Source organism: Protopterus annectens, chromosome 2.part0, assembly GCF_019279795.1.
Source record: "Protopterus annectens isolate FY-2018-M chromosome 2.part0, PAN1.0, whole genome shotgun sequence".
NCBI lineage: Eukaryota > Metazoa > Chordata > Ceratodontiformes > Protopteridae > Protopterus > Protopterus annectens.
Window position 1 is genome coordinate 762,327,809 of NC_056728.1, and position 25,417 is coordinate 762,353,225.

Sequence of the window (25,417 nt, forward strand, 5' to 3'; positions counted from 1 at the left end):
CGAGTGCATGGACCGTGCTATCCCAAACAAGACCAAGACCCATTCCTCCAAAAACAGGAAACCAGTCTGGTGGACCCTGGCCATAAATAAGCTCTACAATAGAAGAGATTATTACAAAAAGAGAGTAAAAACCCAGGAATGGAAGGGATCCCTGACCAACCTTAGCAAAATCTAAGAACCCTCATAAAAACCTCTAAGGTGAACTTTGAAAGAAAAATCGCAACAGACACCAAAGACAACCACAAGACATTTTTAAGCTATGTCAAGAACCTAAACTGCAACACTCAGATCTGCTCTGAGCTACAGCACAATGGGTCAAACGTCACGGAACCAACTGATGTCGCCAATATATTGACAGACAGGTTCAGTGCAAACTTTACCCTACCCTCACAACCTAGAGGGCCCATATGCATACCAGATGATTGTGCTGCCCCTGAAATCAGACACCCATGTGAAAGCAGCACTCTCCAAAACAAAAAACACAGCATCCATGGGACCAGACAGCACCCCAGGCTGCGTGATACATGAACTCCAAAACGAATTAATCCTGTACCTTGATACCATGTTTAACCACAGCCTCACCTCAGACTATGTGCCCACAGAGTGCTGCACGGCAACAGTCATCCCACTTCACAAAGGAGTGGTCACCACTGACCCCGGGAACTACCACCCCATCAGCCTGACGAGCCTAGTCTGTAAGGCCATGGAGTGCATCATCATGAGACTCAAAGACATCGGGAACCTACAAATTCTAGACCCTACCCAGTTTGGGTTCGTAAAGGGATGGTCACGTCTCCTCAATCTGGTTGACTTTTTCGAAAAAGTCACTGAGGCAACAGATGAAGGGAAGGTGGTCCACCCAGCATACCTTAATCTTGCCAAGGCCTTCTGTCAAAGGAAAAATATACTTTAAAAATGATCAAAACACGGTAGGTTCAGGTTAAGGCACTTTAATCTTGCAGCAAGGAGACAAAAACGTGCTAGTACAGAGTTTGACAAACCAGAAACAGGAAATACTTTCATTTTTAACCATTCTCTAATAAGACATTGCCTACCAAGCTGACGTAACAAATTACCAGTCTTTTCATCATCACTTGTTGACCAGCAGTCTCATGAATTTCTGCTGATTTATCAATTTTTGTGAGAAACTTCCTAAGGAAAACAACATGGCCTTGATTACCACCAGTTAGACGCATGTTATGTTGCCTTTCAAGGTACTATGGCTAATTCAAGCACAAAGCTAACAGCTCATTCCTCTGATAATCCTTTGGCTACATTATCCCTAAGCTTCTGCAGCTGTACATGTTCTCATGCTTCGAACAGAGCTGATTGTTTAGAATCATTACATTTACAGAATATAGCATTGTTCATTCATTCGTTCCTGACCTAGCAGATAAGCACCTGCTTCTCAAGTACATTTCTGAAAGGCATAAACATGAATATTGCTGTGCTAGCAATTACTAGGTCAGAGGGCATCTTGCAAGTTTCAAAAAGCATCTTTTTCAGTCTCATATGAAACTCAGTTTATATATAACACAGTGCATGTAAAATAGAATGAAAAACGTGTTAATTCTCCTAACTATTAATTAGCATTAAGCATACACACATTAATACATATTTTTCTAACACCTTCGATACCATTCCCCACTCGGGAATTATAGAAAAACTCACTAACCTAAACATAAACCCCTACATAAGATGAGTTGCCAACTGGCTCCACAGTTGTTCATGGAATATGCTCTACATAAGGCAATTACCCACATATAGGTAAATGTGAAAGTTCTTCAAACCTAGGTCACAGAACACTGTAGCAAACTGGCTCATGGATAGAACCCATTCGGTGAGAATAGGGAACGCTAGATCAGACTCCAAATCTGTGACTAGTGGAGTACCACAGGGCTCAGTATTGGGACCCCTGTTCGGCATCTATTTCGCCGAGGTACAAGCAAACACGGAGGGATTATGGCTAACAAAGTTTGCAGATGACTGCAAACTGGGCGCCATAATTGAGACTCCTACTGAAGTAGACATCCTTCAGGGGGGTCTCACTGATATAGATACGTTTTGCCAAAATCACGACCTCAAGTTAAATGCCAAAAAGTGCATTGTCATACCTTTTGGCAAAAACCAAGTACCAATGAATTACAACATAGGTGGCAGCCCACTTATTACAGAGTGTGTGATAAGAGACCTAGGGACACAGGTGGATAGTAACCTCTCCTTCGAAAACCACATCGCTAAAGTTGTTAGAAAATTCTTCTACATGGCCCATCTTATCACAAAATGGTTTGCATCTAGGAATAAGGAAGTTATTGTCCCCCTCTACTCATCACTCATTAGACCCGTAATTGAATACAATGCCCCGTTCGGGATGTACCTTACAAGACATCTGCAACAACTGGAGAGGCCTCAAAAGTACCTCACAAAGAGGTTAACGGGGCCATAAACACATGCCCTATGCCACAAAGCTAAAAAAAACACAAACTATACTCGGTCGCATACCGACAACTCAGAGGTGACGTATGCCTAAGGTACAAGGCTATGGCCAACCCCGAATTGCTGGAAATGGTCCACCTAAGGAAAACCCAATCCACCAGAGTTACATGCTCAAGGGACATTAACCTAACAGCAATAAACAATACTTGTTGGAGGGACAGATTCGTGTCCCAGAGGCTCCCCTTGCTCTGGAATAAGGTCCCCATAACTGCGAGGCAGAGCCCCTCACTAGCGCTCTTCAAGGGGAATCTTGATGAGTGGATGGGAAATGGGAAATTCACCCCGGGAATCATGTCTGTGGCTCTGCTCGACAGAGGTGCAAGGTAACTAAACCTCATGGGAGGCGGAAGCCAAAACATTTTGGCTAGGCTTAATTATGCCCTAGGGCCAATAGCCTAGTACCTACCTATGAACCTGCGTCTTTCTTGGCATTCTCTGAATAGAGGGATGAATTTACTTCTCTCTTGCCTGGTGTACAATGAGTAATCATTCTTCACACACTGCTGTCACCTAATTTTAGTATTTTGTCCTCCTGCCATAGTTTTGATAAAATCAATTCTTTCTGCTGGTAGAATTGCATTCTTACTATTAAAGGTCTAGGTTGCTTTCTTATAGCTACATTTGGAGCATACACAAGATGTGCCCGTTCAACTATTAAGTCTTGCTGTGGAATACCAGTCCAGTTGCTCATTTGTGCCTTCATAAATTTAATGCAGTTTGTTCCTTCCAGCTTCTCTGGTATAGATGAAAATTTCAAGTTTTCCCTACGTGCTCTGTCCTCTAATTCTATTATTTTTTGAAACATCTCTTCATTCAGCTAGCCTTTTCTTCATTTCGACCTGATTTTTGCAGCTTTAACATCTCATCTGAATATCTGTTTAAAGCTTCTTCCATTTGTTCCAGCCTTTTGTTGTTTGTGTTAATATACTCTATCAATGTTTTGTTTATTTTAACAAGGTCTGTATGCAGCTGTCTTGTATCACCCTGTAGATTACTGGAAATCATGCCTGAAGGTTGCATTACTTTTTGCTGAACAGCTGCAGAACTCTGCCTAGTCAGTGTTTCTTCCTCACTTTTTGTAGCCGATTTTTTCCAGGTCTTTGTATTTCTTTATTCCTGGCATCCAGGCAGTGTACTTACGAGCCAGTTACTGAAATCCACCCATAAACATAAGTCTACTGGCCTTCTCTGCAGATTTTCTGTTTTCACACTTGTAGAGCTAGAAACAAACTGTTACTCAGTGTGCAGCCATATTTAAGTCTTGGGAAAATACTGGGATTGTTATGCACAGATTTAATTATGGCATGACTTAGGACCAACCCCTCTTTCATGTCCAAAGTGCCAATATTATCCGTGTGAAACACTGTACAAGGTTACTGAAACACAGCAAGTCCTGGAACTCCCTACTGTCTTTGGTGAAGTAATGGCCATTAACAGAAAGGTCATGCATTACAAAAAAATACTTTTTTTTATTTGCATTTTCAAAAGGAAGTTGAGTTATTTTCTATTACAACAGTCAAACCCTAAATGGGACATGACTTTTATGGGTGTTTCAAGTGCCCCCCTCCCCCCAAAGAAATGCTTGACCATAGAAACAGAAATCAAGAGATTCATGGGTAGAGTAGACCAGGCTACAGTAACTGACAGGCAGACTAATGTAAGAACACACCAGGCATTCAAAGAGGTCTGCCAAATATGACATCTCTGAAACAGAGGGAGCCATTAGCAGTACACCTTGGCGTGTACATCAGATACAGTATTTGTTCCATGTAGCCAGGTTAAGACTCCCTGAAGGTTTTCCAACTTTTTGGAAACTACCAAAATTTTGGTTGGAAAATTGCTCCAGAGGGAGGTCAGACCTCCATCTCCCTTGCTACTAATCTGAGACTCATTTTGTCTGGGTGCATGAAGTTTCACTGTTGCCAAGTTAGTAACATGCAGTGAATTGGCACAAACAACAGTTTCTCCCTTGCTTTAATGCAGTCAATGTTACGTATCAAGTTGGCCATCTATTATTAGGCTGTAAACACTGAAATGAATGGGCTCCCCTCCATCTGTTGATATACCACATTACTAAGGTGCTTTCTGAAATCACCCTGAGGACTCCTGGTTGTCAGGCTCATCTTAGGGGGTAAAGATCAGGTTTAGCACGTTTAGCAGTGATATGCCTGTCTCTGTGCTACTTTATACCATTTCTTTTGAAGTTTAAGAAAGCCTACATGAGCTTCCCATGCAAAGTAATATGTTCATGGTTAAGATATGAACACATTCACAACCTCAATTGGCATCCCTTAGCTGTCCCAACTTGAGTCATCTACCACGGGAACTCTGTGTAAAGGGCACAGTCCTTTCTGGAGGAGGAGGTGTCCTCTACCTCCTCTAGTCCTACTGGATCTCAGACAAAAGCCCCACTGGGATGGAAGCAGAAAGGTATCCCAGAGTTATAAGAAAGGGTCTTGTTGTCAGTTAAGTCTTGCTTGTAAATCTGTAAGAGTGCAGCAAGATATTCAAGTGAGAGATTGTATGCCTGATTTTAACACTGTGCCCCCACACCCCAATTTTTCTTTCTGCTAGAAGGGAAAACTGACTTCTGGTAATTAAGGGAGACTCCAGAGACTGGTCAGAGAGCAGAATGTATTACAGTGCTTTCCACAGTTGTTCCTGGAATATGCTCTACATAAGGCAATTACCCACATATAGGTAAATGTGAAAGTTCTTCAAACCTAGGTCACAGAACACTGTAGCAAAGCATTTACTGAATACCCCAGAAGCAGTAGACAGCCCAAATTGTCAAGATAAAATGGAAATGCTCTTCTCCTGCTACAGATCTGAGGAACTGCCTTTGTTTCTTCTAAATAGGGACAAATACTAAAGTCTGGGCAGATTACTATAACCTCTAGGAAAGTCACAAACTGCAGAGATAATTTTGCTGTAATTTACTGTGATCCTCAAGACATGCAGCAGTTGTTAGACCAAAGTATTGCAGGAACAGGTTTGAGACAAGGATACTAAGCTGACAATCACTGGCAGAGAAAAAAAAAAGTTATTTTGCTTCAAGATATGTTCAAACACAGGAACTAAATATCTGGAAATAATTTTGGGATTATAGATAGCTCAAATGGCAGATGCAAACTGAAAATGATGATGAGCTACTGGATAACTAGAGGTCTGCAAAAGCAAGCATCCTCCATGACAAGTTCTGCCACACAGAACTTTCTTCTAGCATCGCAGAAGTGACTTCAGTTTACCATCCTATGTCCAGATAAGTAAATCTACTACTTGCCCAACAACATTGTCTTTTTAGGTACTAGAATTGTTCTTCCCTGTGATTTCACCCACTTGACTCCCTTTTTAAGTGCAATTGGTAATGCACAGTACTTGTCCACTGCGGTGGTGTTTGAGTAACATGCTAAGGCCGTTTTTTCTTCTACTTTTTACTAGAAATGTAACTGCATTACCTTAAACTATTGTTTGCAATACACATTTGTCTGTAATTACTGCAGTGGCGCTTATTGGCAGGCAAACTGCCTTCCTGGGTATTTGAGGATGGGATGGGAGCACTTCTGTACTACTATTTAGTCACAATCCTTATTAGATGGGTGTACCTTTTCTAAAAACGGATTTCTGCTTGTAGGGTAACAGAACTGGAATACAATTTATTTCTTTAAAAAATACTTGTCTTTCCTTAATTAATTTCTATGAGCTGGCTGATCAGCAAATCCCAAGCGACTGAGACATCTATAAGTTATCAATTCACATCCCTAGAAAATGCTACCATATTAAGCAAAGAAATTTTCCATATTACCACTTCTGACACAGCTAGCATGCATGAGACACACAATCCCACCGTCCTAAATAAGAGTAAAGTGTAGGTAAAGACGGCAATAGATGGCTACTGAGGATGAACTCAGTGCATTTTTTAATATTTTATCTTGATTTTTTTTTCATCCCTAACAGTTTAGAATTTACAGTATTACTAAACTTAATGCTTGCTTCATATGCTCCTTCCTATATGGCTGTGGTTAGGAAGTCTATAAAATCAAATGCATTTGCACTGTATGCCTGCGGCTTTGCTACCTTGTTGACAATACTTGTTACAGTTTTGCTATAGGCATCCTTAACTGTACTTTGGACAGCACACCTATTTGTTGCTGCCTTCTGAATTTGTGACAATGGAACTCAAATCAAGTAAGGAGTCTCCTTCAGTGCAGTAGGATTTGTCATTTACTGCACAACAATCTTACATGCATCATTTTAATGCCTCTGAAGCACCTGTACATGGGATTTGTGATTTTTGTGGCCAGAAGATAGATTAGCTGTGTAAAATCTTACCATAACCATAGATGTCCTTCTCTTCCATGTTGCAGTATTCTCAGTAGTGGGAGAGTACCACAGCTCAAGCAGATGAAAGGGTGGAGGAAGAAGTAACAGTCTCCAGGAAACTATGGAGGATGGCTCTAACTAATCCTGCCCTAGCTCTGGAGAGGTTGCCCAAATTGTAATGCTTGATGAAGGTATGTACAGAGGACCATGTGCCTGTCTCTAGAATGGTAGGATTATCCAGGCCTTTCAGGAAAACCCCTAAAGAGGCCACTGCTCTGGTAGAATGTGCTTTTACAGAGTGGGGTAAGTCTTTTCCATGGAAAGAGTAACAGAAGTTAATAGTTTTGCAAATCCAGGAAGATCTAGTCTGTTTGGATACAGCTTTCCCCAGGGCCCTGGGGTAGAAAGATACAAAAAGCTGATTGGACCTTCAAATGTTCTTGGTCTTGTCCAGATAAAACTTTAGTTGCATGTGAATATCAAGGGAGTGGAGCGCACTCTGTCATTTTGAGGAGAAGAGAAAAAGGCGGGTAAGCGAACAGACTGGTTGAGGGACAGTTCATTGATCACTTTGGGTATAAAAGGAGGGGTTGGTATGAAGAGTTACTCTGTCTTTGTGGAAGATAGTGTAGGGTGAAAAGGCCCTGAGTGCTTGCAGCTCAAAGACCCTCCTAGCTGAAGTGAGGGCTACTAATAAGACAGGCTTCCAGATACACATCTGTAAAGAGGCAGAGGCTGCTGGTTCAAAAGGGCAGAGGTAAGTTTCTCCAGTACATAGCTCAAGTCCCAAGGAGGGGGAATTGGTTTTCTAACTGATCTGATGTGGAGGACCCCCTTCAGGAATAGTTTGACTTCCAACCTGGAAAGTAGAGATGGATCCATAGGTAAGCAGGCTGAAACGACAGATAAATGGACTTTCACTTAAGAGTTATGAAAGTTCTGATTTTAGAAGTTCACACACACAAAGGCTAGTACTAGAGGAACAGCTGCTTGGAAGGGGTCTAGTTGCCTTTGAAGACACCAAATGGAGAACCTTTTCCATTTTGAAACATAGGAACTTCTTGGTAGTGGGTTTCCTGGCCTCCTGCAGGATAGATAGCACAGCCTCTGAATAAAGGTGTCATGGAAGGGATCAGGAGTTTATAACCCACATGGTTAGGCTAAGGGTTTTCAGGTGGGGACGAATGAGAGATCCCCTCTGTTGTGTGAACCCAGTCCACCTTGTGGTGCAGTTTGTGGTAATTGCCCTTGGCAATAGATGACAGAAGGGGAAACCAATGTTGCCTTGGCCAACAGGGGGTCACCATCAAGATTTCTGGCTCATCCTCCTGGAGTTTTAGCAGGACCTTCTGAATGAGTGGGAAGGGGGAGGGAGGCATAAAGAAACAGCCCCTTCCAAGACATTGAAAAAACATCCACTTTCCAAGCTAGTGGGGAGGGAGTTCTGGAGCAGAAAAGCTGAAGTTGTCTGTTTTGAGGGGAGGCAAACAGATCTATTTGTGGGGTGCTCCACTGGTGGACAATGTCTAAGAACACACCTCTTTCAAACATCCACTCGTGATGTTCAGGGAAGGATCTGCTGAGGGCATCTGCCTGATGGTTGTCCTGAGATGGAATGTAGACCGCCTGCAGTGTGACATTGTGCGGGGTGGTCAACTCCCTTACCTGTGTTGCAAGCCTCACAGTAAAATAAGATCTGGTCCCCCCTGCTTTTTGATGTACCACAACAGTTGTGTTGTCTGTGAAGATTTGTAGAGGGTCTGTCTACATTAAAGGAAGAAAGGTCTTTAGAGCTAGGAGAGCAGTTGTTTCCCTCATATTGATGTTTCCTCTGGAGGGAGGGCTCCCAATGAGCCTGTACCTTTAGACTGTTCATAGCCCCCACCCCCACTAGATCTGAGACATCTGTGTGCACAGATTGCACTGGTTTGGTGGGTTGTAGGGGAAGGCCTGGATTCTGGTATATTTGATGGATCCACCACCTTTAAGCAGGGTAGGAAGGGCACCAGGAATTTCAAGGGATGACTGCGCTGGGACCAGACATTTTTAAAGTACCACTGGAACTCCCTCATGTGCAGCCTGGCCAGGTGCTACATAGGAAGAGAAGCTGCCATGAAGCTCAGAAGACAGAGTAATTGCCTGGCAGAGATGTAGTTGATAAGAAGTAGCTCCTGAAAGAAACTGCTTAGGGAGGAGACTGTCTTTAGGAAGGAAGACCTTCATCAGGTCTGCCCGAATTCGGCAGCCCAAGAATGATTGGTCTTGGGCTGGAGTGAGGGAGGATTTTGACAGACAGAGTAAACCCCAGACTCTGGAGTAGGGACATAGTGAATTTCAAGTGAGTCCTTTGAGTGATTGCCTCTTCTGCTAGAATGAGGAGGTCATCCAGGTAAGGGCAGATTTGGATGCCTTTTGTTCGGCAGTAGGCTACTGCTTAGCTAGACACTTTGTGAAGCCCCTTGGTGCAGTAGATAAACCAAAGGGCAAGGCAGTAAACTGAAAAGTGCGAGGATGGCACAGTGAAGCGAAAAAACCTCCTGTAGTCTGGATGTAAGGAGATATGGAGGTATGCCTCCTTTTGGTCCAAAGAGGCTATGAATGCACTGGGTGGCAGTAGTGGAAGAACGGTTTGAAGGGACAGCATGCAGAAGGAGGGAACCTGCAGGAAGGGGTTTAACAGGGACAGGTCCAGAATCGGTCTCCTAGGGCCATCCTTTTTTGGTATCAGGAAAAGTCTGGAGTAGAACCTCCGGCCTTCCTTGGCCTGAGGCAACCCTGTCTATGGTCCCTTGTGAAAGCAGATCTTGGATGATCTGAGGTATTAGGTAGAGCTGATTTTTGCCAGGAAAGAGTAATGCCTTGTGGTAAGGGTTTTTCCTGCCAGGTCATAAGGTAGCCTTTTTTCCACTATCGATGGGACCCAGTGGTCTGAAGTAATATCTTGCCAAATGGGTAGACAGTGAGAGAGGCAGGTGGAGAGGGGAAGGCGGTTTAGGCAGTCATGCATTGTTGGTTCTATCTGGAAATAGCTGCCTAGGGATGGGTAAAGAGGAAGAAGTCCTAGGAGATTATGTTTTTCTAGACCCTTTCCTGTGTTTAGAGGAAGAGGAAATTACAGTTGTGTACATTTACCATAAATGTAGATGTTAAAGTGTATTCACTGTTGCAGTCATTACACTTGGGATATCCTGCTGGCAGGCTACCCGCAGTCTGTCTGAATTCCAAAGTCTAGGTCCGGCGTCGGTTGCTGTCGCCTCTTCCCTGACGTCAGTGCGCCAGGGGTATAAAAGATGCAGCCACCATTTTCTTCAGTTTTTCTTGCCCCAGATGTCAGGTGCCCCCAAAAAGGTAGGCTAAAAATATGCCAATAAAACATGCATGCACCAAAGTACATTATACCTTCATCTACAAGCAAATACACCACATAGGTTGTATAGATTAGAGAAGTGCAGATAAGTTCCAGCAAAGATATGGCGGATGGTGGGTGGGTAACCTAGACTGCAAGAGTAAATACACTCGAATGTCTACATTTATGGTAAGTGTAGACAACTGCACTATGTTCTTCGTGTTTTACTGTTGCAGTCATTACACTTAGGTTGAATCCCAAAGCTATGGTTGGGAGGCTGGGGCTAAATAGCATTAGGAGCAGCTATGAGGCCCTGCAGAACTGCAGTGGCAAAGCATGCACTGGATTTACAGTAGAGTGGTAAATGATAGTGCTTTGTAAAGGTGTGCACTGAACTCCAGGTAGCAGCCTCTAAAATATTTTTGGTTGCTAGTCTCCTGAGGAAGGCTGCTGAAGTGGCTGCTGCTCTGGTTGAATGTGGCCTAATGCCCTTAGGCACTGGCTTGCCATGTTGTGAGTAGAAGAAACGAATGCAGTGGCCTATCCACTTTGAAATAGTCTGCTTTGAGATCGCCTTACCTTGTGATCCTGCAGCATATGCCACTAGTAGTTGCTCTGTCTTTCTGAAAGCTTTGGTTCTGTTCAAGTAGAAGCGCAGCTGTCTGTGTATGTCCAAAGAATGCAGAATTCTCTCCTTCTTATTCTGTGGGTTTGGATAAAAAGTTGGCAGATGAATAGTTTGGTTAAGGGCCACAATGGACACTACCTTAGGCATAAATGTCAGGTTTGTCCTCAGAGAAACCCGTCTGGATAAAAAAGGATAAAGGTTCCACAGCCATGAGTGCCTGTAGCTCTGAGACTCATCTTGCAGAGGTTATTGCTAGGAGCAGAGCTGCTTTCCAAGATAAAAACTTTATATCAGCTGTAGAGGCTGGCTCAAAAGGAGGCAGGGTGAGTTTTTCCAAGACGTAATTGCGGTCCCATGCAGGTATTGGTGATCTCCGTGGAGGCCTTAAGTTTTTGGCTCCTCTGAGGTACTGCCTTAACAAAGGATGACAAAAGATTGGTGGCTCTGTATTGTAATAAGCCGAAATGGCAGAGGCATGAATTTTAATTGATGAAAAGGATAGGCCTTTGTCCAGCATCTCGGTTAAGTAATGCAAAATCTGAGGAATATTTGGTACAGCTGTGTCAATTCCTTGTGCCTGGTTCCGAGCACAAAATCTCTTCCATTTTCCAGCGTAAGATTTTCTAGTACTAGGCCTTCTGGCCTCCAAAATGACATCCATCAAAGCTTAAGTGAGAGGTGCGTTTTGTATGACTACATTATCCGCCATGCTGCCAGATTTAAGGTCTTTAGTTGGCTGTGCAGGATCTGGATTGTTTTGTTGGGATAGTAGATGAGGTATTTGAGGCAAGGTCCAAGCCAGGCACTGAAACAAGTTCCTTAGGATTGGATACCAGTACTGGTGGGGCCAGTCTGGGGCAATCAGTATCATCTTTGGCTTCTCTTGTCTGACCTTTAGGTGTACCTTGGGGAGGAGATGCAGTGGAGAAAAGGCATATACTGCTAAGCTTTTCCAGCTGAAAGATAGGGCGTCCACTTTCCATGCTTGTCTGTGATAAGTCCTTGTGTAGAATCGTTTTAGTTGGTAGTTGTGAGGAGAGGCAAATAGATCTATATCTGGGCATCCCCATTTTCTTATCGTGTTGAAGACTTGTGGATCCAATTTCCACTCATGGGGATCCACGAGCTTTCTGCTTAGTTTGTCTGCCAGAGTATTTATCTTTCCTGGCAGGAATCGTGTCTGCAGACGTACTTGGTAAGTCAATGCTGTGTCCCACAAAGTCCTGGCTAGTCTGCAAAGGGGGGTAAGAATGAGTGCCTCCCTGCTTATTTATATACCACATGACCGTGGTGTTGTCTGTCTATCAGTAGTTGTCCCGGATGAAGTAGGTCCTTGAAGGCTGTCGGGGCATTCTGAACAGCTAACATATCTTTTTGATTGATATGTAGATGCATTTGGTTTGTGGACCATGTACCTTGAATACATCTTCCTGCCATGTGGGCCCCCCCAGGCATAATCTGATGCATCCGTTGTTAATGTCTACCTGGCTGGGGGTAAAGTGAATGGCTGCCCCTTGTTCTGGTGACAAGCCTTCGCCCACCATCGAAACTCCTGTTGCAGGCAGGGAATGAGGGTAATTATTGTTTCCAGGCTGTGGCAATGTTGAGTCCAAACACTTTTTAGGTACCATTGAAGTTTCCTCATATGCAGTCTCGCATATGGAATTAGTAGAATGCAGGATGCCATAAAGCCCAAAGCCTGCAGAATTTTTCTTGCAGATAACTGGGCCTTTGTTGCCAACAGGTTGAAATAGGTAGTCAGTTGCCTTTATTTGTCTGGCGTGAGATAAGCCATCTGGGCAGTTGTATTTAAGCATGCACCCAGGAATATGATCTCTTGATAGGGTACTAGTTTTGATTTCTTTTCGTTGAGTGTGTACCCTAGGCCTGTTAGAAATCTCTTTACAAACGCCAGATGCTGTAGTAGAATGTCCTTGTTCTCTGCTTGAATGAGGCAGTTGTCCAAGTAAGGATATATTTGTATTCCTCTGTCTGCAGAATGCAATTACTGGTGCCAGGCACTTTGTGAAGACCCTGGGCGCAGTAGATAAGCCAAAGGGTAGTGCAGAGAATTGGTAGTGTATTGAGCCAGCTTTGAATCTGAGGCATCTTCTGCATGTTTGTCTGATTGGGACATGCAGGTATGCCTCTTTTAGGTATAAAGTCACAAGCCAAGCCTTCTTGCCCAGCATGGGCAGAAGTTGCTGTAGAGTCAACATTTTTAATTTTGGTATATCCAGATATGTGTTTAGAATAGATAGGTCCAGTATAGGTCTCCAGGTCTTGTCCTTTCTTGGTACCAAGAATAGTCTTGAATAAAACCCTTGTCCCTGCTCTTGCTCTGGTACTTGTTGAATGGCCCTCATGTCCATGAGGGATGAGACTTGCTTTTGTGCCTCTGCCCATTGATGTTTTGGCAGGTCTGGCCAACCGTTTGTCCTTGGCAGGGTATGGAAGTGAAACTTGTAGCCTTATGACACTATGCCTAGGACCCATTTGTCCTGGGTTATTATGTGCCAATTTTGAGAAAAAAGTGCTAGTTTTCCCCTTAAAGGTGCTGCCAGAAAATAATTGCTTGGTGCAGACAGGGGGAAGTCATTGGGACTGATTCCTGTATGGCTGTGATTTGTCTTCTCCACTTTTGGAGGTAGAAGCACCCCACTGTTTAGACCTGTACGAACCTTGGGGCTGGGATCAGCCTCTTGGGCATCTGTATCTGCCCCTTTGTGGTCTGTCTGACACTGGAAAGGACCAATTCTTTGTAGGCCAGTGTTTGCTAAATCTTGGAGGCTGTACCTGTAAGAAATCCTTAACCGTCTGCATAGATTTAGCTTTGTCCTCCACTTTCTTTAACACCTCTCCTGCTTTAACACCAAACAAGGTAACATGCTGTAATGGAGCATCTAATAATTTTGCTTTGACATGATCAGGCAGATTTTGTTCCTTTAACCAAGCATGCCTCCTGATGACAGAACCCATAACAGCGGCCCTGCAGGCCGCCTCCAAAGAATCAAAACCACATTGCAAAGTATGCTTTCCAACTTGTTCAGCTGCATGCAATAAATCCTGCATTTCTTTGTTTTCTGCACATTCAGAATTTATCAACATTTTCTGTTTAAGCAGTGACATAATATATTGCTGATATTTGAGCATATGAAACTGACAATTTAAAGCCCTTATAGCCAAGGTAGCAGAGGTGTAAATCTTCTTCCCCCATCTGTCCAATGCCCTAGAATCCCTGTCAGAGGGGGTAGGGCTTTTAGCTGTGGATGCCTTGACCCCTTTGGGACCCTGAGAGATAGTTTCTGGGTCAGCAGCAGGGTTTTTGAAAAGGAATTTATGAGCGTCAGGAACCCTGTAGTACCTGTCCAGCTTAACAGGAGCTGGTGGTAAGGGGTCAGACTGGACTCTGAAAATACATCTACAATGTCTAACACAGGTGGAATAGCTAGTGGCCTGTGTTGTGGGAGCAAAAGGAAGTCTAAGTCTTTTCTTAGATTCTGAATAATCTTGGCTCTCCCAGTGGAAATGTTCTCTCATGGTATGCAAGGTATCCCCAAAAGAGTAATCCTCAGGAGGAGAGGCTGAAGGGATAGATTCTTCAGCATCAGAATCCTCATTGGGAGGAAGACAGTATTCCTGATCAGAAGAGGAATCAGATGAAATGGAAATCTGATCTGAAGGTTCATATTCTGTCTCTTGCCTAGGCCTCTTATCAGGAGGGGGATGGGAACCTCTGATCAAAGTAATTAAATCTTCGGCCATTTTAAGCATCTATTTTTTGGGCATGGAGGTCTGACCATGAGGCTGTTGTACTTGTTTCTTTGTCTTTAAAGGTGCTTTAGTCTTTGCCTTTGTAGCTGGAGTCGCTTTAATGTATAATTGGTCTGAAAACACCCTCAGAATCAGATGCCTGCTCAGCGGCTCCAGACCCATCTGAGGGAATAGTCTCCGAAGATCCAATACTTTGAGCTTCCGGCGGCCTAGGCGACTCCATGTGGGAGTCTGTAGCGGCCTGCGGGTCCAACGTAGTGGGCGTCAGGGGCTGCAAAAGCACCTCACTGAGAACCGGTGACTTGCTTAGAGGAAGCCTCGTCGTCGGTTTTAGACCTCGGATGCCTGTCCTTTTCTTTTTCTTTGCGTTTCTTGTGAATTCCGGTAGTCGGATGGCTATCCGACGGTATCATCTAATTAAATCTTCTGCCAAAATAGTGAAATGCAAAATTGTACCGATGCTTAACAGTGCGCTGGTTAAATCTAACAAAACCGACAACAAGCAACGTCGTGGTCAGGACCTAGGCAAGGAATACAGTAAGAATGAAAGTCCTTATGAGGTATTTGCTTCCCACAAGAAATACAATTATTAATTTTTTCTGACATTGGCTGGAGCAAGAAAAAAGTTTTCCCCAACGGGGTACTTGGCTTTTAATGAAGACTTCGGATCTGAAATTCAAACATGAAAATCTCAGGAGTCGGCCGACCGGCACTTGCGAACTGCTTCTGCTTCAGGCACAGCACAGCAAGAAAGACTGAAGAAAATGGCGTTGGCTGCATCTTTTATACCCCTGGCTCACTGATGTCAGGGAAGAGGAGGACAGCAACCGACGCCGGACATAGACTTTGGAATTCAGGCTGACTGCGGGTAGCCTGCCAGCAGGATAACCCAAGTGCAATGACTGCAACAGTGAAACACTAAGAACATGGGGCAGGAGCCCTCCGGACAACTGAGGGTTTAGCAGGGTAGTTTCTGTAGAACTTTGGAACTGGCAAGACCAATAAATGTTTCAGGTCCTGGAGTTACTTACCTTTTTCCTGGAGGCTTTTGAATAGTTCTGCTGCTTGCCAAACAGGAATTTATTGTCTAGGGAGGGGTGCATCCAAGATTGTTTTTAAAATCATCAGGGAGTGGTAGTAATCTGAGCCAGGAATGTCTGTACAGTACAGAGGCTGAGGCAGTAGATCTGGCTGAAGCCTCAGCAGCGTCATAGCTGCATTTTATAGAATGCCTAGCAACTTGTAGCTGCTAAGGAAAGTTTAGATGCAACCTGAGGTTTGGTAGGTGAATCGAGCAAAGTTGCTGCCTGGGAGAACAAGTACAAGACATATTTAACCATGTGGGTTTGGTAGTTAATGGCCCTAAAGGCCAGGGTGGAAGTAGTACAAATCTTTTTCCCCAGTCTGTCCATGACTTTACTGTCCTTGTCAGATGGCAAAAGGGATTTGCCTGGATTATTTTTCTGGAGCCACTGCAATCACAGCTGGGTCCGCCATATGTGGCTTAATGAGGGAATTGTGGTCATCAGGGACTGGAGGCTGTGATTCTGGGGTCTTTGAGGCTGAAGCAAACACATCCAGGTAACTGGAATCACAAGGGGAATAGTAGAGGGAGAGGGCGACACCATCTCTAGAAGTTCAAAATATCTCTTTTACACCTCAGTCATCTGAGTGGTATCCCACTTGAAGTACTCATTCATTCTGGAGATGGTATCCACAAAAGTTACATCTTCAGGTGGGGAGTATCTGTCCAAGGAGTCCTCATCTGGGGAGCAGTATTCCAAAGGAGAAGCTAGCTGGGAGGTGTATGTTAGAAATTCATCAGAGGAGGAGGAAGAGGACTCTTCCTCCTGAATCTGAGCAGGGGGAATGAAGGTAGCTGAAGCTGGCCTAAGGCTGGAGCAAGTGAAACTGTGGGCCTGAGGGCCATAAATGCCTGCGCCAAAGACTGGGAAAAGGCTTAGTCTGGCTGTTCTTCAGTAGTGGAAGATGAATGTTTAGTTTTGTTTCTCCTCTTTAGGGGAGTAGTCTTAGCGACCATTTGTGAAGAAGGCCTAGGATCAGGCATCAGGCCTAAGGGAGTAGGGCCTAGTTCTGACACCGTAAGCGTCCGTCCAGTGAAACCCAGTTCCCCCTCGACATCAGCTGGAGCAAATTTCGCAGTAACCTCCATGGCCATGACTACTGGAGATTAGAGGGCGGCTTCCATCAAGTAGCTGGTGGGATGTCCGATGTCGAAGGGGCAGCAGCTGTAGGCCTTTGAACCTTGGCCACCCTTTTAGGCAGCTCGACCTCAACAGCTGATTCGGGTTCCATGCCTTGGGCTAAACGCTTGAGTTGCTGCTTTTCCACGAATAATTTCAGGGCTGCCAGATGACTGCGTAGGGTCTTTGGTATGAAGGATTGACAAATGCGACAGGTCGTATGGTGGTGGGACTGGCCTAAGCAAAACAGACAAAGCTCATGGGAATCCTTATGCAGACTCTGACAACTGGACTTACATTTCCCCTTTCTAAATGACATCGGCTATATGAAGGAGCAACAGCAACCAAAGCCTAAGTAAACAGTGGAAAAAATCCCCAACAGGGTATTTATCTGAAGACGTCTTCTGTAGCGTGGAGCAAAGCGAGCAAGCTGATGTTCGACTGTGGCAGAGAAGTTCTGAGGTCTGTGCGTGTGGACATCACATTTATGGCCCATGGTTTATGGCCCTGTGCGTGACATCCCATGCACCTGACAGCAACCAGGCTTAAGCTTTGGCATAGGAGCCAGACGTTTGGGTCACCGGAGGTGGAGGATCCCACTAGTGAGAATACTACAACATGATATAGGAGGACATCTACTGTGACTATGATGCGTGTTACAGGAAAGGCTACTGAATGACAATGCTCCACTAGTGCTAAAAAAGCTCAACTCCACTGCCTTATTTTTGGAAGCTGGAATTCGAGTAAAGGACTTGTTCCTACCATAATATTTTACGTGGTTACTTGCTGCTGTTATTGAAGCTTTCTCCGGATTTATCTTTGGTCCAAAGTCTGGTAAAACTATTCACAAAATAAATTACTGAGCATTACTTACTGACTCAGACTTTAGCCAGAATAGTTTACACCATTATCACCCAAGTGGATTGGATTCTTTTGGGATGGTTACCTGTTAGCGTTTCTATTTTTCAGAGTCTCTTATGTACCTTTATCCTCAATCAAGCTCATTGCTTCGGATTATCCACCTCAGTTTTTATTCTTAACTTAGACGTGCAGTGATTGGCAAAAAGCAGCTATAAAATAAGCACACAAACTTGCTCCAGCTTGTCCATGTAAGAGTGTGGGCCCAAATTTGTCTGTAATGCCAGAGTTTATCCAGTTTATTTCTGTCATCAGAATTTAGGAGCACTTCTGAAGTTCTCAATATGGTCCAGAATGGTACTTTCAAAAAATAGTATTTTGACCAGGTTACTGATGTATAAAACCTCAGTGCAGATGAAGTACAGTTGTGCAAGTAAAACTTACCGCAACAGATGCTTGAATGATCACTACTGCAGTAGCCTTAGCTATATGGGTTATATCATGCCAGGGACATAACAGCTAATCAGCTTCCAAAGTTTCAGGGTACTTACATGTGCAACACTGACAGGCAGTTTCAGCTGAGATGACTACAACACCAGTTTGTGTGCAGAACCCTTTAGAACTTTCCTGCAAGCAGAGAGATGAAGGCTGAACCCTGAATGGACAATGCTAGGAGCAAAAGATAAACGTCCACACACCCTGGCATAAAAAAAGCACCAAAAACAAGGGGGAGGGAGGGAGGGAGCAGCTACTGCAGCAATGATCATTCGAACATTTGTTCAACTTACACAACTATACTATGTTCATCATATTTATCACTACTGCAGTAGCCTTAGCTATATGGACAGATTACCTTAGCTAACTACATTTTGGATGTGCAAGAAGAGTCAAGGAGCCTCTGGGGAATGGTCCTAGCAAAGCCTGAACTAGACAGAGAAGGAATCAAGTTTATAGTGTTTTGTAAAAGTATGTACAGAGAACCAAGTGTCAACTTCTATAATACTTCTAGAATCTAACCCTTGCCAAAGAGCCACAGATGAAGCCAAGGTACTCGGTACAGTCGGCTGTGACCCTGTCTGGAACAGTATTGTTACGGTGAATACAGAAAACAGTAATAGCATAAGAGAACCATTTGAAAATGGTATGATTTGACACAGGCTGTCCCTTCTTTCTTCCACAAGAAACAAACTGATCCGAAGATCTGAAAGATTCAGTTCAGTCAAGATAGTACCCAAGTGGTCTGTGGACATCCAAAATATGGAGTATCCTTAAACCCTCATTTTTGGGTTCAAGAAAAAAACTGGGAGCGGGATAGTGACAAAGTAAACCTGGATACCATTTTAGGCATAAAAGGAGGATTAGTTCACAAAGAAATGCTCTCTCTCTGGAAAATGAGATAGGTTTGACTCACCAAGAGAGCTTGCAACTCAGATGCCCTTATTGTAAAACCCCTTTCAAGAACATTTTGACATAAGACTGCAGTGAAGAAGAGGATCAATGGGCAGAAATGCTGAAATGGACAAATTAACCTTGACAGAGGAATAAGACAGGCCATAGGATAGTAACCCAAACAAATATTGTAGCACTAGAGAGCAACTAGCCCTGAATGGGTGTTGGTTATGCTGTTGGGGAAAACTTTTTCAGTTTGTCAATATATGATTTCCCAGTAGAAAGCTTTCTTGCCTTTCTTACCTGCTACACGTTCTCAGTAAACGGGCGCCTAAAATAAATCAAGATCCAATCATTCAGGCAGTCACTTGAAGTTGGCTGATTTAGGAGTGTATAAAACACCCCTGTTCTTGTGCGAGTACATCCAGCTTGTAAAGAAGCTTGTGGTAATTGTTCCGGACCACTTTCAAAACAAAGGAGAACCAAGGTTGCCAAGACTAGATGGGAGTCACCTGAATGATCTTGGGGGATGCCTTCTTAATCTTCAGACGTACCATGGTTATTAGTGGACAGGGTGGAGAGGCATACAGGAATATTCCAGTCCATGGAAAGGAAAAAGCATATGCCTTCTAGGTCATCTTGCATGGAATCCTGGAACAGAAGCCTACCAGTTGATTGCTCAGAGGAGAAGCAAACAGGGCTACTTGAGGAATTCTCCATAGATGGATAAAATCTTGGAAGACTCCCTAATATAGGTTCATAGGTTCATACTAGGCTATCTGCCCTAGGGCATTTATAAGCCTAGCCAGAATGTGTTTGGCTTTCGCCACCCATTTTAAATTTATTTTGCTATGCCCTTTTTCGAGGTTAGTATACTGTGCCTCTGTCTAACAGTGACACAGAAGTGATACCTGGGGTAAACCTACGATCTCCTATCCACTCATCAAGATTCCTCTTGAAGAGAGTCAATGAGGGACTCTGCCTAACCTGGACTGGGATTTTATTCCAGAGTGAAGGGAGCCTCTGGGTTATGAATCTGTCCCTCCAGCATGTCCTATTTATTTCAGTGCTGAGGTTCAAGTCTCTCGAGCGCGAAGCTCGATGGGATTTGGATTTTCTGAGGTGCAGCATGTCCATTAATTCCGGGTTGGACATGGCTTTATACGTCAGGCACAGATCGCCTCTGAACAGGCGGTATGCCACTGAGTAGAGCTGGAGTTTCTTTAACCGGGCAGCATATGGCATCTGTTTGAACCCTTTGATCCTCTTGGTGAGGTACTTTTGGGGTCTTTCCAGTTGCTGCAGGTGCCTGGTAACATACATCCCAAAAGGGGCATTGTACTCAATTATGGGCCTGATGAGGGATGAGTAAAGAGGCACGATGACCTCCCCTGATCTAGATGTGAATCCCTTCATGATTAGGTGGGCTATATAAAATGTTTTTCTAACCACTTTGGCCACGTGGTTGTCAAATGAGAGACTGCTATCAACTTGGGTCCCCAGGTCCCCAATTACTTCTTCTGTACTTAATGGATTACCACCTATGTGGCAATTTGTGGGCACTTTGTTTTTGCCAAAGGGGATGACTATACACTTTTTGGCATTTAGCTTGAGGCCATGGCTCTGGCACCAGTTGTCTGCTTCTATGAGGCCCTTTTGGAGGATGCTTGTGTCGGCTGGAGAGTCGATTATGGTGCCCAGTTTGCAGTCATCTGCGAACTTGGTCAGCCACAGTCCTTCAGTGTTGGCCTGTACCTCCGAGAAATATATACCGAACAAGAAAGGTCCCAGGACTGAGCCTTGTGGGACACCACTTGTAACTGGTTTGGAGTCTGACATGGCTCCAGCAATTCTAACCATGTGGGTTCTGTCCTTGAGCCAGTTTGCAATCCATCTAGTGACATAGAGATTTATATTTAAGCTGGTGAGCTTATCTATAATGCCCGAGTGGGGTACTGTATCGAAGGCTTTTGCGAGGTCCAGCTAGGCTGTGTGGACCCACCTTCCCCTCGTCAATGGCCTTGGTGACTGTTTCAAAGAAATCAACCAGGTTTAAGAGGCAGGATCTGCCCTTAAAGCCGAACTGGGTAGGATCCAGTGTCTGTAGGTCCCCAATATCTTTATTTATGAGGTCCATGATGATCCTTTCCATAGCTTTGCAGACCAAGCTAGTCAGGCTTATGGGGCGATAGTTTCCAGGATCCGTTGAAGCACCACCTTTATGGAGAGGGACCACTGTTGCTGTACGCCACTCTTTGGGCACATATCCTGTAGTAAGGCTGAGATTGAACAGTAGTTTTATGTTTGGGTTTAGCTCTTCTTGGAGTTCATGTAGGACGCAGCCCGGGACACCGTCTAGTCCCATTGATGCTGTGTTTTTTGCTTTGGAGAGGGTGGCTCTTACCTGAGCATCTGAGATGTCAGGGGGGCAGCACTCTGCTGGGATAGATATTTGCCCTTTTGGTGGTGGGGAGAAGTTTGCACTGAACCTGTCAGCTAGGATGTTGGCAATGTCTGTGGGTTCGGTGTATTTTTTGTCATTTTGGACTAATTCTGAGCATATCTGGGAATTACCACCCAGGTTCCTAACATAACTAAAGAAATAGTTTATATTCTTGAGAATCTGCTCTGGTCCTGCTCAGCTTGTCTGCCACACAATTTTGCTCTGATGCAATGTAGGATGTCTGTTGATTGAGACTGGTGAAAAGCTGTATCACAAGCTAACATGGCTTAGTCTACAAAAAGGGTAAGAACTGGATCCCCCTTGCTTGCTGATGTATCACAACGGTGGTTTTGCCTGTAACCACTTGAACAGGTCCTGGGGATCAAAAATGGTTCAGAGAGATGAGTGTCTTGATCAGGGCAAGCATCTCCTTGATATTTGTGTTTACATTTCTCCTGTGTGCCGCACATCCCCTGCACTTTTATCCCTCCTGAAACTGCTTTCCAAAATTCCAATGTGTCTGTGGTGACTTTGGAGCAGGGAGGGAGAGGGGCAAACCTATATTCAAGGATATCTGTCATCTCCATCAAAAGATTTCCCTTCCAACAGACCCCAGCACTGGGATTTGAAAAGATAAAAGATGTTGATGCTAGGATCAAAGAGATTTCAGACACCACTATCTTTCTCACGTGGAGTCTTGCCAGGGGTATCACGTGAATCATAGATGCCATGAGGCCCAAAATCATGCGGTATTCCCACACAGCAACTGAAGTCTGAGTGGAAACCTTAGAAATTGATCTAAATAAAAATCTATTTTTTCCTGTGGAAGAAAGGTCATCAAATAGGTGTCTAGTTGACATACCAAGAACATAATCTTGTGTGAGAGAGTCCAGTCCACTTTTGAATGTTCTCTTGGAATTCCAGTTTGTGTAAGACATCACTCACCAGAGAGAGATTCATGACACTTTGGAAAAGACGCTGCAAAGATAAGCAAGTCTTCTTAATATGGAAAATGTGGACATCCTGCAGCTTACGATGAGCTATAACTAGCGCTAGACACTTTGTGAACACTCTTGGTGCACTGGATAGTCCAAAGGGTAAGGCAGAAAACTGATAATCTGATCCAGACACAAAACCTTAAGAAACATCAGAAGTCTGGAAGACTACAGGTGAGATGAGCATCTTTTAAGGCTAGTGTTGTCAGGAAACTTGAAAGAGGACGGAGTTAAACAAGTTGTGAAGTGACATCACTTTGAATTTTGGCACTATCACAAACCGGTTTAGGAAAGAAAGATCCAGAACTGTTCCCCAAACATTTTCTTTATTTCACACTAGGAACATCCTTAAAAAACCCTTCTCCAACTGGGAGACATCATGTGATAAACTGGTGGAAACAGTCTGATCTGAAGAAGACATAGGACCCCTTGGACAGAAGGAATTTCCTCCCACTGCCATCTGTAACCTTGACGAATGACTTTTAGAACACATTTGTCTGAAATAATCTGTTGCCAAAAAGAAAAATGGAGATTCAGATTTTCTGGAAGGGGGTCTCACTGTCTCTTGAATAGTTATTCAAACTTGGACTATCCTTGGTCTTGGGAGGTTTGAGACTTTTTGGAATGCCCTTGCCATTTCTGTATTTTAAGACAAAAAAAAAATAAAAAAAAATCCCTTTGAAAATTTGGAAAAATCCCTTAGAAACAGAGGCGGAAAGATTCCCTGGATCAGTTTGCCACTTTTCACCACACTTGTTGATCATCTCTGTAGTAGATGAGCCAAGCACTAATTCTCTATCCAAGGGAGAAATTAAAATCTCATTTTAACATCTGGAAGGTACTGAGAATGTAGCCATGCAAACCTCCTCAAAACAGTACCAGTGGTCACAGCCCTTGAAGTATCAACAAAACCATACACACAGTAAACAATGAATAGTGGGCTTTGCAATAGAAGATACAAAGTTATTTAAATCAGATTTTTCCTAACAAGAAAAAAGCACAAATAAAACGTTCATACTTTCACAGTTTGTCAGAGCCTGACATTTCAAAAGTCTGAAAATCAAGCTTGCAGAAGTATCAATAACTTTCCTGTCCTTATCAGGAAAGTTACTCTAAGTGCTTAGCAGCAGTGGGATCAAATGAAGCTATAGCTGCTGGGTCAGGAATGAGAATAATGTATAAAAATGTAAAAGACTGAGGAACTTTATACATCCTATTTACCTTTTTAGGGGCAGAAGGCTGATTACCAGAAAAAGTGCTGGCAGTAACACACGTTCTTTAAAGCAAACAAAGCATGATGAATGGGTGTAGGTTCTTGAAAATCCTTCTGTAACAACTCAAAGTATTTTCTGATGGACGGAGACACTTAAATGTTCTCAAACTTAAAAACTGGCACATTATAAAAATAAAATAGACCCACTCGCTGAGTAGAAAAGTTTACTAAAATAGATATCACACACTCCATATTTAATTACAAAAAGTAAGCGCTTTCGTCAGGCACATAGACCAAACTTCATCAGACTAGACTTAGTCTATGTGCCTGACGAAAGCGCTTACTTTTTGTAATTAAATACTGAGTGTGTGATATCTATTTTAGTAAACTTGTTTCTAACTCAGCGAGTATTTCTATTTTTTACATGTTACTTCTTTGGTGGTGTTTTTTGAGACATTATACAAATAGCAGCAGAGAAAACCCCACAGGGAGAATCATAAACTGAGATCTCCTCTAGATCTAAATCAGAAACCTGAGGGGGGGAACTATAGCCGTCCTTGCTTTGCTCAGATTCAGAATCTTGAATCTCTTCAGGAAAATATGAACGCCTCTTTCTTTTACCAGAAACTACTTTAGAAGAAGGATCAATAGCCTGAATTAAACTTTTGGCCAGACCTACTAAACTGTCCTATCCATTGAGGAGTAAGTACATGCTTGGTTTTCTGTTTGTTTTTGATGGGAAAAATGGGGCCAACTGTGTAATGCCAGCAGCAGCTTCCCCAGGGATGGGCACAGCATTCTGACACCGCAGGGAAACCTTCCCTGTTCCTTCTCCCATGACCAACAGAGGCTCTCCCCTTGCCCACTAAGGGTACTTAAACAGCCGCAGAGGATGTTACTAATCCCTGGTCTCTAGTGGCTGAAGGTGCTACACCAGAGGGATCCGAGGTAGAAGATGAGTGGTTTGAGGTACAACAAATGTCCACAGTAGGGTTACCCATTTCAGATTAGGTGGCAAATGCTTAAGTTTTCCTTTTTGTGGCTGGAAGGTCTGATAGCGAGACTAAGTCTGTTCCATGGTCACGCTGAAAACACTCGACACAATGCCAAGCCTTCCCCTCCCAAAAAGTAAAATAAAGAATTTCTTCACAGAAAAAAAGTTAACTTAACACCAATTTTAAAACTGACAGGAAAAAACAAGCGCTCCAGACAGTCTGTTAAATCACAGCACTTCTAGCTAAAAAAATACATTTTCTTAACAGGAAAATAATAAAACAAAATTTGAAAAAAAAAAAAATGGAAGGTTCCTCCCCAAAGGGGCCGTAACTTCTCAGCAAAGGAAAACACACGCTGACCGTTGATTTTAACAGCTTATCTTGAGCTGCTTGATAGTTTTGGTGGGTGGAAGGTACACTGGAGCTTTAGAAACTCACCATTTGGTATATATCCTTGTGGGATATAGCCCATATAAGCTAAGACTAATGCAGCAGTTATCAATATGATGAACATCCCAGTTTATCTGCAATCATTCATTACAGAGCTGTCATATCCTACAAATACAAAAATGCCACAATTTTCCACTTTTGAAATATGAATCACAACCTTGCCTTGGGAACTTACAGATCAGTTTATTATTCTGGTTTAGGGAGCTGTCCCAGCAGTAGTAGTGGAGGACTCCTATTTTCATTGACGCCGGTTATCTACTGGATCTGTCAATATATTCCACCTTTTCTGACTTATTCTCTTCA

The 25,417-nt window shown here is 43.5% G+C and overlaps 1 protein-coding gene across 1 annotated transcript in view; it reads right to left on the bottom strand.

The window, feature by feature from the left end:
• SMC2 (structural maintenance of chromosomes 2) overlaps positions 1–25,417 on the bottom strand; it is a 1,579,182-nt gene that overhangs the window by 261,740 nt on the left and 1,292,025 nt on the right. The gene's annotated exons all lie outside the window — the stretch shown is intronic.